General features: G+C 42.9%; 1 long non-coding RNA gene and 1 pseudogene across 7 annotated transcripts; one reads left to right on the forward strand and one right to left on the reverse strand.

The window, feature by feature from the left end:
* The first annotated feature begins 5283 nt into the window (after positions 1–5283).
* LOC119361824 lies at positions 5284–8807 on the forward strand (annotated as a pseudogene).
* Positions 8808–11515: 2708 nt separating this feature from the next.
* On the reverse strand, positions 11516–14673 carry LOC119361825. Of its 7 annotated transcripts, none has more exons than XR_005172983.1 (6): positions 14422–14672; positions 13118–14324; positions 12907–13013; positions 12715–12803; positions 12172–12614; positions 11516–12044 (listed from the first exon to the last, which is right to left on the reverse strand). It is a non-coding gene; the product is annotated as an uncharacterized LOC119361825 (long non-coding RNA). The 7 variants fall into 7 exon arrangements; XR_005172984.1 differs by having other exon boundaries at positions 12251–12614; positions 14422–14671; XR_005172986.1 differs by having other exon boundaries at positions 11516–12614; positions 13118–13570; positions 14181–14324; positions 14422–14670.
* Between the last annotated feature and the right edge of the window lie 1586 nt (positions 14674–16259).

The following is a 16259-nucleotide window of genomic DNA, read 5'->3' on the forward strand; positions in this document are numbered from 1 at the left end:
CCTAGCCCAATAATTGCAAGAGAATTAAAGTCATCTGAAGAAAATCTTTAGTTTGACGGTTAGCACACGTGATTGAGATTGAAAGTTTATAGGAACAAGATGGACCGAGATCCATATGTTCATTAGTGTTTTTTCTCAAAAATAAAGCATGGTGTGGTGAACAAATTAAGTTGACATGGTAAAAAATTGAATTAAAGTTGCATATCGATTAAATTGCAATATTTATAACTATGAATATCCATGGCATAATCAACATATGAGCATCGCTTACCAATATCAATAGATAGTTTTCCGACTGCATCTATAGCTAATACTCCACCCAAGACCCCTATGTGGCACGCATATTAAAATATTAAGTAAAAACAAAGTATTGTAATAAGTGTGATGACATGAACTAGATGGTATATTGTCTTCATCCTGCATGCAGAGGACAACTACGGAACCATCTTTTTATCCCTAGTGGCAACAACATAATACAAGCCTTTTCCATGTTCTTTCATTATGGTAGCTTAATTGCAAGGTTGAACCCAACTATCATACACAACCCCCTCTTGGAGATCAAACCTCAAACTTGGCCAAACAAAGAAGAATAGATCAGAGAGCATATATGAATAAGAATTATGTAGCAAATAAGCCAAATAGATCTCAAGAGAACCTTGGATAAATCTGATCATGCAGTGACAATTCATCACGCCGCAACAAGCGCACCAATAGATGACATCAGGTGGATCACAATCATGCAGGGAAACTCATGTGATCTTTGTATTGAGAAATATGGGAGAGAAAACAAAAGCAATAGACCAAAGGAAACTACTCGCGGGTGACCATGGTGGCCTTCAAGTGGATGGAGATGGCCACCGTGAAGAATTCCCCTCCGACAGAGCTCTGGAAAAGGCCTTCGGTTTGGATCATCATAGAACAGAGAGGTGTGGCAGTGAAAAAATAGGGTTGAAAATTCACGGGCGTTTTCGGGTATATATGAAAGGCGTAGGCATCGAGAAGTAGTGGAGCGGAGAACCAGGGGGCACGTGGCCCTTGTCTGCATGGAGGGGTGCTTGGGGGCTGTGGGTCGTCCCATGGCCTATGTGGGTGGCCACCAGAAGATTCCTTGTGCAAAACTTCTCCAGATTTTTTCTGGATTTTTTTAGCCCGATAAGATGGATTTTCCTGAAAATCCAAAAACACGCAGAAAGGAAGAACTGACACAAGACACTAAATTAATATATTAGTCCAGGAAAAAAATGATGCCAAAATATGCTAAAATGATATAAACATGGCATGGAACAATAAAAAAATATAGATACGCTTGAGAGGTTTTATCTTCAAGAGGGGGTTGACCGACCAAAGGAGTTGGAGTCCTCATACTCCTCCATTACTTGCCCTCCAAGTAAGTAGGGGGTTGGCCGACTTTGGACCATGGGCTTCCTTGTCCCCAAGCAAGTTGGGGAGGCCCATGTGAAACCTTCTAGAATATTCTAGAAGCTTCCAAAACCTTCTAGACCTTTCTGTAAGCTTACATCACCTTCTAGAGCATTCTGACACCTTCCAGAATACTTTTCGATATCAAAGGGATACTTTGCAACCTCCCAAAACACTTCCGAGATAAATTTGAAACAATGTGGGAAACTTTATCCACGATTCTCCATCATCTCATAGCAATGATAAATGTTGCTACTCGTTAAGCTTGTAACCCTTTAGGTTTGTGAATATGTGGACATGTCCATAACACCTTCTAGTCAATAATTCTTAGTGGGATCTAGACACCCATAATAATTTTCACATAACATCAAAGATTTTTATCGAGCGAACACTGTATTGTTGCATACAATTTCTTTGGCCTCTCATTATGTTACACAACCGAGGCGAGATTGGCGGTATCCTCGTGATCAAATCCTTGATCACTATTCCTAGCTAAACCCGTTGTTTTCATATTCCACATCCCCGTGACTAGCTCCTTAGTCACAATACCTGAACAGGCTATGCAGGACACCATAATACAAAGTGGGCCCAGAGTGTATCTCTCCACTGCCGAAGCGGCAAATCTCTGCCTTGCCATATCTAGCACCATGACATACTTTCGGTGCACCAAAAAATGACCTTTATAATTACCAGATCATAGTGTAAAATTTCGCAACCCCAAAGTAACCATCCGGTATCTAGGTTTACGATATTCGCATGGTCTAAGGACGTGAGTAAATGTTAACACATTATGAGAAAATACCGACAACATATTGTCGACCTGCTTTCACATTATTTCATAAGTTGGATCTATACAACACCATTGTTACCCTAACAATGTGTTCTCATTACTTGTTGCATTAGCTATGATCATGGTAAGGAAAACAGAATTATCAACAATACATGAGCTGGCCGAGAGGCATGACTAGGATATGTTTTGTGTTTCTTTTTTTACACATGCAATTAAGTTTTACTCCAAATCTCGAGTTCTACACCAATGCAATTCTAGCATGGGAATATAAACTTAGTTATGAACATGAAAATAGAAAAAAAAATTATTGCCTTTAGGGCATATTTCAAACACTAGCCGCCTTTAGGATTATATCTTCCCAATTCAGACATAGTCAATGGCGTCGACCAAGCACACATAGGCAAGCACTCGAAGAGCCGCGAGACACTTCATCAATAAACATGTAGTAATTTCTACCGATACACTCTTTAGTTTAAACGAATGATCATATGACCCTCAACAACTTTTGCAATTGCATTGAAGAGACCTCGGTGCATCCGAAATCGTCTTCAAAATAGTTCGACGGAAATGTTGCATTGAGCGCAAAGTAATATCTCTTCTACTTAAAAAAGACCTAAGTTTCCGTCATCCGCTCGTTCTTCGTTTACCCTTATGTCGTTTTTTTCCTTTACTCTATCAGTTATGATTTTTCCCTCTTACTTTTGGTTTTTTTTTACAAATAGCAGTAAACTCTTACCAAATGCTAAATATTTATCAAATAAAATACTTTGTTTTACATAATCATATTAATAAATGAGCAGGAAAATCATATGCTAACATACAATATTTATGTTCCCATTTGCAAAGTCGACTGAGACCTAAAAAAGTCTTAGTCGCTGATGTCAGTCATTTAAATCGCATACGATTTTCGTTCGTTGTCCCATTTTACGTTTGTTCTGGGCTGGGCTTGGCCACTTAGCTAAGGTACATTGGACTTTGATAAGGCCCATTGTTAACTAGAGCAATACTATAAGCGGCCACTACAAAAACAAGGGTGGCTTGTTTTCTACTAATGTTCGGACAACCTGCACTTGGCATTTTTTTCTGCTAGTTACTCACCTCTCATTTGGTGATGCATATTTTTTTCATTTTACTTTTTTTTGTTTTGTTTTGCTTCCTTTTATTATTATTTTCACCTATTTTGCAATCTCACATTGTTATTGTGTCCCCGTGATGATAAAAGATAGAAAATTAAAAAAATAAATAAGATAGAAAATAGTTTAAAAAAAAACTTGTTTGGCCATCCCTGCTTCCGTGCTTCTTCCCCCACCTTCTAGTTGTGCGTGTTGTGCTTGTTGCAGTAGCATGTGTGTGTAGTTACACATGATAGTGTAGATATGCAACTGGTTCCTAATTTCTAAAAAAAATATTCTTCAAATTTCTCCTTCATATGGCATGGTGGTAAAAATATAAATTTTCGACCCCAAGATACAATTGCGTTGAAAATATGTAGTTACAGTCGGGGTAACACTTGTAGTTGCGTATCTGGTAGCAGATATGCAAATTCCCCCTTCCCCCGACAAAACACAAAATCTGCCCCAAGTTGCAGTTGTGTTGAAGACATGTAGTTGCAGTCGGGGTTGACACTTGCAGTTGCGCACCTAGTGGAAGATATGTATATTCGCCCTTTCCTGAACAGAACACATAATTTGTTCCAAGTTGCTGTTGTATTGAAGACATGTAGTTGCAGCCGGGGTTGGCAGTTGCGGTTGCGCACCTAGTGCCATATATGCATATTCGCCCTTTCCCCAACAAAACACAAAAACTCTCCAAAGTTACAGTCGCGTTGAAGACATGATGTTGTAGTCGGGGCTCACACTTGCAGTTGCACATCTAGTGGCAGATATGCATATTCACACTTCCCGCAACAAAATACAAAATCCTCCCAAAGTTGTAATTGTGTTGAAGACATACAATTGCAGTTAGGAGCGGCACTTGGAGTTGCATGTCTAGAAATGCAGTTGTAGTCAAGGGCAATAATTGCAGTTGGGTGACTAGTGGAGGACATGCACCTTCCCCCAATCCCCCTCCTCCTGACAAAAACATCATAGAGTTGCAGTCGCGTTGAAGACATGCCGTTGCAGTCGAGGCGACACTTGCAATTATGTGCCTAGTGGCGGACATGCAACTCATCTCTGTCCGGACAAAAACATCACCTAGTTGTCGTCGCGTTGTAGACATACAGTTGTTGTCAGGGGCGACCCTTGCCGTTGCATGCCTAGTGGTAGACATGCACCTCCCTTTCCCCCGAAAAGAGCACCACAAAGTTGTAGTCAGGGGCGACACTTGCAGTTGCATGCCCTAACAGACATGCAACTGCATCCTCCCAGTGAAACACCATGAATCTGCAATCGCATTGAATACATGTACTTCCAGGTGGAGGCGACTAATGTAATAGCATGTGTTGTGGTAGACATCCAAATATCCCCTCCTTGACAAAACACTATTGAGTGTTAATTGTAGTTACAGACATGCAATTGTAGTTCGGGGGCAATTGTGCAAATGGAGGGCGCTATTTTCAAATTTAAAAAATAACATTATTATATAATAATAAATAATAAATAAAAGGATAGAAAGAATCTTGTCGTTGGTAGGAAAAAAGTTTTTAAAAAGGAAATAAAAACAAAAAATACTGTAAATAAGAATGCAAAAGAAAACAATGTCACAAGAAACACGGACAAAAAAAGTTAAAAAGCACTAACTAGAAAAATAAAAAAGCGAGGATACAGATAAGTGAAAACAAATCAAACAAAAAAGCCCCACAAGTACAAAGAAAAAGCTCACCTGGCCGCGGGCACCCAACCCATAAAGCACGCGTCCCTATCCCATGCAAAGAAAAAGAAAGCACAGGTCGGCCGACTGATTAAACATAAGATAAACAAATGTTGTAGGAATCATAAAGCATTGTCGATCTAATGGTGAGACAATCGACTGAGACTTTCTTAAAACTCAGTCAACTGAGTTTTAGCAAACCCTTCTCTTATTTAATAATCAAGATTTTCATTTTCCTTGTTTCGAACCCAGGTGATCCCATGATGAAGTTCACAAAGGCCGACACGGCGTCCGGTTTGGATCCTTCTAGTCTGGCGGAGGCCCCGGAGCTGGTCCGTTCGGTTGCCCGGGCCATGGAGGGACTTGCCGAGGAGATCCAGTCGCTTGACCAGGGCCATTGGAAATGGGTGCCAAGGTGGATCAAGGTCGTCGCCACCGAGCTGGAGTTGCTCAAGACCAATATGCTCCAGATCTGGTTCATCTCTGCCGTAGCCGATCCACGACATGGGGCACCGGCACAGCAGGCAAGAGACGCCACCTACTCCATCGAAGTGATTCAAGACAAGATTGAGTGTTGCAGGCTTCAATCTAGCCTTGTTCCACGTAACAAGATTCTCAATCATCTGTTCAAGCTGCTTCTTGCTCTGAGATGTCGATGGAACCGCTCCAATCCAAACAGGATCATCAGGGAGATCAAAGCTATGAATGAGAAAGCTCATAGGCTTGTCCCTCTCCTAGACAAGGGCCAAGGCCAATTTTCCAATCCACCGCCATCGTCGCTTGGTTCCGTCAGCAACACTCGTCGGACAGTGGTGTATGGGCGCGACAGGGAGAGGGATGAGGTCGTGCGGATGCTCATCCGATCATGCGGTGAGGCTGCACCGGAGATGATGGTCTCTCTTGTTGGTGATGGAGGAATTGGGAAGACAACACTCGCTCAGATGGTATTCAACGATGAAAGCGTCAGGCAGCATTTTGATGTCAGGTGTTGGGTGTCAGTTTCCAGTGTCTCCAACCAAATGGAGCTCGCAACAGAGATTTTAAGATCGGCCCAACCATCTTGGGTTGGATCTGATGAGAATAAGATGGTGGGTTTTCAAGTGCTTCGGTCCGAGCTTCGTCAATTTGTGGCATCCAAGAGATGCCTGATTGTTCTAGATGATGTATGCAACAGTAAGGATGAAACCTTACTGGACATCGTCACTCCTCTTCTTTCAGCAGATAGCAGAAGCAGAATTTTGGTGACTTCTCGCATGATACCTCACATATTGGGTTCCTCACAGCTATACACTGTAAATCCACTGGATACCGATGATTGTTGGTCCCTGCTCAAGGAACATGCTTTTCCCATTGATGACGAGAATGTCCATCCAGATCTGAAGTTGATTGGAAAGGAAATTGCTACAAAAACCAATGGATCACCTTTGGCTGCCAAGCTGGTGGGAGGGTTGCTAGGAGAAACAAGGAGCAAAGCGCACTGGAGAAATATCCTTGAAACAGGGTTACAAGATGGCACTGTTTTCTCTGCCCTACTCTTGAGCTATAAGAACTTGCCTGGACACCTCAAGCGATGCTTCGCATATTGCAGTTTGTTTCCAGAGGACTATAAGTTTGATCCAGCACATTTGTCCCGCCTTTGGATTGCGGAGGGTTTTGTACATCCACATGGCAGGGCTGAGAAAAGGATGGAAGACATAGCTAGAGAATATTTTGATCAGCTCCTTTCATGCTCATTTTTTCAGGAGATCAACATTGACACAAGACTTATTACTTGGTGCATGGCCTACTCCATGAACTTGCAAAGTATGTTGCGGAGGAGGACTGCTTCCGTATTGATGATGGCATGAATTTTGACATCCCATCAACAGTGCGCCATTTGTCTGTCACCATGAACAATTTACCTGGCCTCATAAACTTTTCCGGGCTAGAAAAGTTGCGCACCTTGTTAATCCAACCATCACTTTCATCCTCCTCCAGTTGCTTCCAAGAAGATTTTGTGGTGAATTTAAAAGGTATCCTGGCGAAGTCAAAACATTTGCATGTTCTTGATCTTAGTTGCTATAACTCTAAAGAGTTTCCCAATTGCATTAATGACTTATTGCACCTCCGTTACCTCTCTATCCATGGCTCCATCCAGAGGCTTCCTGAGTCCATTGGCAGGCTTTGCCACCTGCAAACATTGCGCTTCACCGGGGAATGTTCCCTTGAGAAGCTTCCTGCTAGCATTATTATGCTAGTCAATTTGCGGCACCTTATTGTTGAGACAAAGTATACTGCAGGATTGGTGGGCATTGGTCGGCTAGCAAATCTTCAGGGATCACTTGAGCTCCACATTGAGAGGAGGGAAGGACATATACTAGAAGAGTTGAGGAACATCAATGGTCTTCGTGGGCTACTAAAAATAAAAGGTCTAGAAAATGTTTCAAGCTATGAAGAAGCATGCAAAGCTGAGTTGAATAAGAAAACACATCTTAATTCTCTAAATTTAGAATGGAGCTTTGCTAGTAGGAATAACCCACCTTCTGCTGATGCGGAGGTACTTGAAGGCTTAAAGCCGCACCAAGACATAAAGGTACTTCATATACGAAGGTATTGTGGCACCAAACCTCCCAGTTGGCTATTGTCATTGCAGCAAGTGCGCTCTTTGCACCTTATCAATTGCAGGAGTTTGGGAATCCTTCCTCCATTGGGAAATTTGGGATCACTCAGATATTTACACATGAAGGAGCTGTGTGCAGTTGACCGAATTGGACATGAGTTTTATGGCAACGTTGATGTGGCATTTCCATCTCTAAGTGTCCTTGAATTGGATGACTTCCCAAAGTTGCGTCAGTGGGCTGGCACAGAGGACAAGGTCTCATTTCCATGCCTTGAAAGATTGATTATAGTGGATTGTCCAGAACTGGTCGGAATTCCTCCCTTCTCCGCAACTACTCGTGAAGTTACCATTGAGCGTACATGCTTCATGCCATACATGAGGCTTGCGCCTTTTTCTTCAGGTTCAGAGAAGCTCCAGCTGGATGTTTGCACAACTTCTGGCCACTTCAACGGGTTACTCCATAAGCAACATCTAAAGGTTGTTGTAGCCTTAAACATAACTGGTGCTGAACAAGTCGTTGCTACCGAAGAAATAGGGTCCCTTGTTTCTCTACAGAGGCTTCAGCTTCGTCGATGCAATTTCACTGACTATAACTTTAGCAGGTTTCTCCAGGCTCTGCCTTGTCTTTCCTCGTTGGAGATAATTGACCTGCCTAACTTAACATCTCTTCCAGCATTGGAAATAGTTGGGGTTAGCACAATGCTCACGGATTTGTCTGTACGCAACTGCCAGTTCTTGCAGTCTCTATCCTCATTGCAGTTTTTTGATTCACTAAAATATTTGGTCATCGAGAGATGTCCTAAAGTGACTGCAACATCATTTCCATTGAACTTTAGGAGCCTTTCATCGCTCAAAGTGCTGAGAATATCACACTGCTCAGAGCTCCAATCTTTACCGACGTGTGGTCTGCCATCCTCATTGGAAACACTCCATATTACTAGGTGCCACCCGGAGTTGTCCAAGCAATCAAGAAACATGAAAGGGCATTAAGTTGAGAAGCTTGTAATTGGCAATTGTACCTAGTGTGTCGGTTCGGTGACAGTATATTTGGTCGTAACTTTTTTATGTGTTTCCATAAGTTCATCGTACGTTTAACTGTAGGGAGAGATGGCAACTCAAATGCTCTTAGCAATCCAGTGTGATTGAATTGTTCACCTTATGTTGCTCATTGTACATGCCCTAATGAAATCTCGGACCTTACAAAAAAATTGGTTCATTTGCAGCAGAGCAGTCCTTTTTTTGGCTGAAATGAGGGTAAATCCCGGGTCATCTTATAGCAAAGTAGCAACAGTCGTACAAAAAGGAACAAAACAGAACTGTTTGATTACATGCAGTATCTTGGCTCATTGCCAAAGATTTATCCTTGTTCGACGCCCGACAATCCTTCGCCATCTGGTGCACACACCCCGTCCAGCTAGGCCGGCCCATTAACCTGTTTTTTTCTTTCCAGCTAACCTTCAAAAAAGGTGTGGGCGACAGTTTCGAACTCAAGACCCCTCGATTCACAGAGAACCACATCAACCACTAGTATATCTTCACGCTTGCTCTTACTAACTTCCTGTTTTTTCATTTTATTCTTTCATCTGTTCGCTGTGAATCGAGAGGTCTCGTTTCTTTTTTCTTTTTTCTTTCTTTTTTTCCTTGTTCCTTTTCCTTTCTTTTCTTTATTTTTTTTCTTCAAATACACAAGGAGCTCCATCGACACCCATAGGCGACAAGCAGATGCGTGGACGCAAAAGGCGAGCGTAAATGGGCCAGCCAGTAAGCGGTGCTGCATGTTTTTCTATTGTTTTTTCTGAAGGTGGTTTCTTTTTTTTCACCTTTTGTTTTCATTTCGTTTTTTGTACTATAAAAATTTATTAATATATGGTGAATGTTTTCTAAAATATACAATAAACAGTTTTTTAACATATGGTGAATTTTTTTTTAGACAGTGAACTTTTTTGTAATATACGTTGAACATTTCTTCAATAGACTTTCAACCTTTTAGTAATATACAATGAACATTTTTGTAATATGCGATGAACTTTTTTAATATAAGTTGAACCTATTTTACATAAACATTAAAAAATTGTAATATAGGTGAAAAAATTCAAATACAAAATAATCTCTTTGTAATACACAGTAGACATTTTGTAATATGCAGTGGACTTTTTTGTAATGTATGGTGAACATTTTCTTGATATATGACTAATATTTTCGTAATATTTGATGAAAATTTATTAAATACACATTAAACTTTTTCTAATATACAGTGAACATTTTTGTAATATGCGGTGAATTTTTTTAATATAAGTTGAACCTTTTTTACATAAACATTAAACTTTTTGTAATATACAGTGAATTTTTTGTAACACGCGGTTACTTATTTCGTAATATAGGTGAAAAAAATCAAATACAAAATAATCACTTTGTAATATACAGTAGACATTTTGTAATATGCAGTGAACTTTTTGTAATGTATGGTGAACATTTTCTCAATATATGACTAATATTTTTGTAATATTTGATGAAAATTTATTAAATACACATTGAACATTTCATAATATACAGTGAACATTTTTGTAATATGCGGTGAACCTTTTGTAATATACAGTGAACATTTTTTAATATATGACGAACATTTTGCAATACGGGTGAACATTATTTATAATACATGAAAACAATGAACAAAAACCAAAAAGGAACCAAAAACAAAAAGCAAAAAACCAGAATAAAACAAGTCAAAAATCGGAAGTAAAAACAGGACAAAAACCAAAACATGGAAGAAGAAGAAAAAACTAACGAGAGAACTGCAGCGAACGAAACAATCACGACAGACCCGCCAGTGTGCCGGCCCATTGGCGCAGGGTTTATCACTATGGTTCACAAGCTGTACCTTCGGTTCCCTCATAAATTTAGGAACATTTTCCAAATTCGTGCATGCTTTTTGAAACTTATGTACATTTTTAAAATCCATGACATTTTCTGTAATACAGAACATCTTCGAAAAAAAATGCTTGGGATGTCATGAACTTGTTTTTTGTACTTATAAAATGGTTCATGAATCTCAAATTTGAAACGTCTTTTAAAAAATCCTTTCAAACATCTTTGAAAGAATCATTTGGTTTTCCCCATAGGATTGTTCATGTTTAGGATATTTTTATACTTAAAAATTGTTCATGTTTAGGATTTCCAGCATCCATTGAAATTTGTGTGAAAGAATCCTTTGTTTTTTTATATGCAACTAGTAAGTTTGCACATGCAACACACGTCTCGACCAATAATCTTTTCAATGATGATACATCTACTACAAATCACACACATTTAATAAAGATCGAATGGAAAACTCAAGGAGCTTGAAAATAAGAGCCACCAAATACGACTCGCTAAGATAATTTCAGTTGGCTAACAACAAAAAGGAGTAGTACCCGGTATTAGATCAATGGAGAGTATAAGGTCTATTGCCCATAGAACAGTCTATGAGCAGAAAATAAATGTGACATGAATGAATAAAAAATGACACAAAATAGAACCACAAATAAACGGAGCATAAATATGGAGAAAATGGAACATAATGTACTGGACAACAATGCCCAAGCATGTTATGATTTTTTTAGAGTAACTTCAAACTTGATTGTGAGAGATTACATATTTCAAGTGAATAATGCGTAAATATACGTTGGAAAGGGAATATGATAAACAAATTGTACAACACTATCTTGTCTCCACTGAAATATCTTAACCGAGATTATAGTTCTCTCCTTTCTTCATCGAGATTCATCACTGAAAAGGTATTCAAATTGTTCATTTGTTTTTCTTTTTGAAGTGTAAGAAAAGAGAGCAATAATACTTCTGCAGTAAATCACTAAAGAGGAAGACATGTAAGAAAAGGACAACAAAAAAAAAACCAAGATTACATTCATTATTTGACATGGTACCATACTTTCCGAGGTAAGAGAAATTTCATAAGCTATGAGCTGAAACTATAGGTACTGATTGAAATAAGATGTGCCTAATACAGCAACCCTAAATTTGGCCAACATGAAGATTTTGTAGTCAAGGCCCACACTCCATTCTGGAAAACGGGAAAGCCTCAATTCATCTAAACAAATAGGCGATCCTCAAAAAAAAACCTAACAAATAGGCAAGTCTCCCATCTACAACTAATCCTAGCAAATAGATAGCCAAGTTAGCTGAATGTAAACAACAGACAGGGGAAGACTTGTATGAAAACTGAGTTCATGTAAACAAAATGACAAAATCTTCAGGTTTTGGGCACTTCTACCAAAGCCAAGACACCACTGGCATCCAACTTGAACAAACTGTATCGTTCGTGTATAGAAAAATCTAATCTTCATGACAGGAAACGGTAACTTTCAAGCATACGAAACCTCCCGAAGAACAAGATACATAATTGTATGTCATCATCTGACTGAACATATCCTACAAAGCACAGAAAATAAATGAACATAACATATGGTTTCATGAAAATGACAGTTGATAGTACTACCATAGATAGAGGACCAAATTATTAAATTATGGAAGTTCATTCGTGGGCAAATAGACTGACCACCAAAGATTATATGTGTCCGAAAAATATGAACAGTAGCTGCCAAGATAAAAGGAAGCCAGAAATTGATGACATGCACCTTCATAAGAATCTGCATATGTACAACACTCCCAGAAGTCTGGAAAATCTAGCATGTCATTAGCCATGAAATAATTGTAACTGCATCCAAACTGAAATACAGTTGCAACCACAGAATATTCCAAGAATTAAGTCAATACACTGTGCCACTGTTAAAGAAAAAGTTTACCAGTATAAGAATAACACGCATTTAGTAACCTGGTATAAGAAGACCTTGTGGTAAAATGATACATTTGTTTAGAAGGCTCCAACAACTGGATAGAATAGAAAAAAGTTAGTAAAATACATTTGTTTTGAAGGCTCAACATCCTTTGAAGATATTGGCAATGTCAGCATGTTATATTCCCTCCTGGTATATGGTTGCTCTGTAAGAAAGATAGAATCGAAGTCAATTGTATGGATCCAAGAGATTATGATTAATCTATATGCATTTAGGAAAATAGTGCTCAACCGCCCATCAATTACCTGTTCTTGACTTCCTGACGCCAAACGACAAACTATCAGAACATGAAACACCACCACGAACAAGGGCCAGGTCCTCGTCGTCCCCCTCCCTGTCCAACAATGATGCAACTAACTGAGAATCGTAGAATGGAAGTAAAGGAAACCGCAGCGGCCAACACCCAGCCTTTTCTTCAAGTCTATCATATTCCTCACCAGATGATTCCTCACCAGAAGATCAACTGAGATACAGACAATCAATTTGAGAGATTGGAAGGAGCAGAAGGAGAGATGTCACACCCACGCCAAAATCACTGCCAAATCTATCACAAGCAGCAAAAGAGTCTTGTGACCAAACAAGTAAAAGGAGCAATTCAACAACAAAGAAAACAATGAATTTGGAAAAGGAGGAATCAATATCCCTCACCATCATCATGGAAGAAGGGCATCACCAACACCTTGACTCGGAAGGCTGTGCAGGCAGTACGGCGGCGCTGTTGAGAGGCGAGGCGAGGCGTTGCAATGTTCAGTGTAAGCCCGGGATCTACCATGGAATTGCTCAACAAGAAGAACTAAAAATAACATCATTGCTCAACAAATGAGACAAACAGAGATAACAATATCACTTGTAGGCTCAGATTTAATTCAACGAATATTCCTCATGTCATGAATACAATATTGACAACTCGAAAAATATTATAGATAGATCATAGTTGCAAAATGAAGTGATCCACAAAATTGGACATTTCACCAGCTGATGGGAATATCTATTAGTACAAAATTTATATGGAAACACTCAACTCTTATGAAAGAACTATAAGACTTGTTGCATGTGTACAATCAGGGAGTGCTCAGAATTGCAATTTAGATCTTCCAGTGCCTGAGGGAAATATATATTAATACAAATCACTATGTAAATACTCAACTCATAGGTCAGAACTACAGATACTTGTTGTACGGGTACAATCATGAGTGCTCAACAGGTGAAACAATATACTTGTTGTATATGTGCCCGCCCTTTGCGACGGTTAGCAAAACATGAGTAAATAAATATATCTCTATTACTGTAGCACACCATTGATGTAGAATTCCTTATGAAGACATTTATCTACTACCCATATATGCAAAAAAAAATGGTGATGAACAAATACTACCGGCTGCTCATATCTGTTCAAGGAGAAGACATATCCATCACAAATAGTGAATTTTACTAATTCACTCTATTCATGTTGCTACTTGCCAAATTGTTCTCTTTTAGATTAGATTAAGTTTGATCCTAGTTTCTTACATCCCTTATGTATCATGTAGTATACTACCGGCTGGTTTCCATCGAAGCATGAGTACCTTTGTGGTTCACAGTGACTGTAATCTCAATCTAGCCATTATAGAGATGAACTATGTGCCTAGAAAATACACCCAAAAGGAAGCTGCAGAGAAAGGGCCAGTGGAGCACTGATGAATCTACCATGCATTTGTCAGTAAGGACTCACACTAAAATCTGAGAAAATGACTAATCGTGTACAACCCTTTTGTGCACCATTAAATACAGGCTGTTGACTTGTATGAGTGCCACAATTGTGCCTGTTCTTGCTAACAGAGAGCCAGGGAGCCACGAGCAGCAGAGGTTATTCCATCTAGAACGGAGAGGCGACGAACAATCAATCTCAAATAAATGAAACCGACAAGAATGATTCCAGTCAATGGAAAAGGACGATGGAGAAGGTAACGAACCAGCGACATAAGTTGATGCCGCCCCTCGCGCGCTTATGGTCTGCCGTGGGGTGGGGGAGGGGGAGGGAGGCCAGGAGCGTGCCGGCGAGGGCTTCGTGGGGGCGAGCTCCGCCGATGCGGCGAGAGCAGCGTGGGGCCATGGGGAGATCCGTCGAGGGGGCGGGGAGGGACGCGAGAGCGTGCCGGTGAGGGCTTCGTTGGGGGCGGCGAGGAGCGCACAGGCGAGGGCGTCTGGGGGCGGCGACGGTGTTGGGAAGCGGTGTGCCGGGCTGGGCGGCGCCTCCGGCCGCGGGGTGGGGGTGGGGGCGGCGCATGCGGTTTTGGAAGGGGGCGGAGATGGGCGACGGCGTTAGGGCATCTCCAGCCGTTGGCCCCCCAGGGGCGACTAAAAGCGCCGCCTGGGGGTGTCCCCAGGGCCGCCCCCAAGCGCGTGTTAAAAAAAAGAAGGACCGTTCGGCGAAGTTATGATAAAAGGTAGTTAAATTTTAGCTAAACATGGCAAATTTCGGCGAAATTCGCGCATTTTCATTACATTAACCTAATCTAAAAAAGAAAGGGGCTGAAGTCGTCGCCGCCGTCGCCGCCATCGTCGTCGTCGGCCTTCTCCTCCTTGACGCGGGCGCCCCTGCTGGACCCGGCGTCGCCATGGCGGACTGGCGGCGGCGCGTCGTCGTCGTCGTCGTCGCTGTCGCATAGGACGACGACCCCGTCTTCATCGCGGCCGCGTCGGCGCTCCTCGAAGCGGCGCAGGGCGACGCGCTGGCGCTCCTTCGCCTTCTCCAGGCGCGCCTTCTCCATCGCAATGGAGTCCTGGCGCGCCCATTCTAGGGCCGCGTCGTCGTCGTCGAACTCCGCCTTCACCGGCGCCAGCCCCGGCTCCGTCTTCACCGGCGCCAGCCCCGGCTCCGTCTTCACCGGCGCCAGCCCCGGCTCCGTCTTTGGCTTGACGAAGCACGGAGGAGCCGACGAGGCGCGTCGGCCGCCCTCGTTGATGACGATGCCGGCGCTGCGAGTGCGCCGGCCGAGTGGCGACTCCGCCGCGGCCTCGGCCTTGACGCCGAGCAGGGCCGGAGTGCCGGAGGAGTGCGATGACAATCGGGAGGAGGAAGAGGAGGAGGAGGACCCGAACCTCCTTGGCGCCCATGGCCCGACGCGTCGGTGCTGCGCCGGGGGGTACGCCAACAACGGGTCATTGCCGCCCTCGAGGTACGTGAGCACGCCCTCGAGTGTGCGGCCGGGGACGCCCCACCAGAGGCGGCGCCCCTCGCTGTTCTGCCGCCCGCCGACCACCGGCGCGCCGTTGGTGGACGCCAATCGCTGCTGCTGGCGGCGCTCGAAATACGCCGCCCAGGCCGCGTGGTTGTCGGCGGCGTACTGGGGGAGGGAGAGTTGGGCGTCGGTAAGGGACGCGCGCACGATCTCGACATCCTCGGCGAAGTACTTCGGCTTCGCCACGGCGTCGGGCAACGGGGGAATGGGCACTCCCCTGACGCTGAGTCTCCACCCCGTTGGCCCGGCGCGCATGTCCGGCGGAGCCGGGATGTTCGTCTGGAACAGGAGCCAGGACTCCTGTTCGCGAAGCGAACAGCGGCCGAAGCCGTTGGCCGCCGCCTCGTCTCCGGGGAAGCGTTATGCCATGGCGACGGCGCCCGGGAGAGGCAGGGAGAGGGAGGGGCTGGACGGCGGCGAGGGGGCGGGCGGGACTGGTGTGGGCACAGGAGAGTGGAGGCCGCCGGCTTTTATAGCCGGGCCGCGCCCGTGTGTACGCGTGCGAGGGAGGGGAGGCGTCGGCGCGCCGTCCTGTGAAGCGCCGCCCGTGAAGGAATCAATGGCAAGGC

This window comes from Triticum dicoccoides, chromosome 2B (genome assembly GCF_002162155.2).
Source record: "Triticum dicoccoides isolate Atlit2015 ecotype Zavitan chromosome 2B, WEW_v2.0, whole genome shotgun sequence".
In the NCBI taxonomy this organism is placed as follows: domain Eukaryota; kingdom Viridiplantae; phylum Streptophyta; class Magnoliopsida; order Poales; family Poaceae; genus Triticum; species Triticum dicoccoides.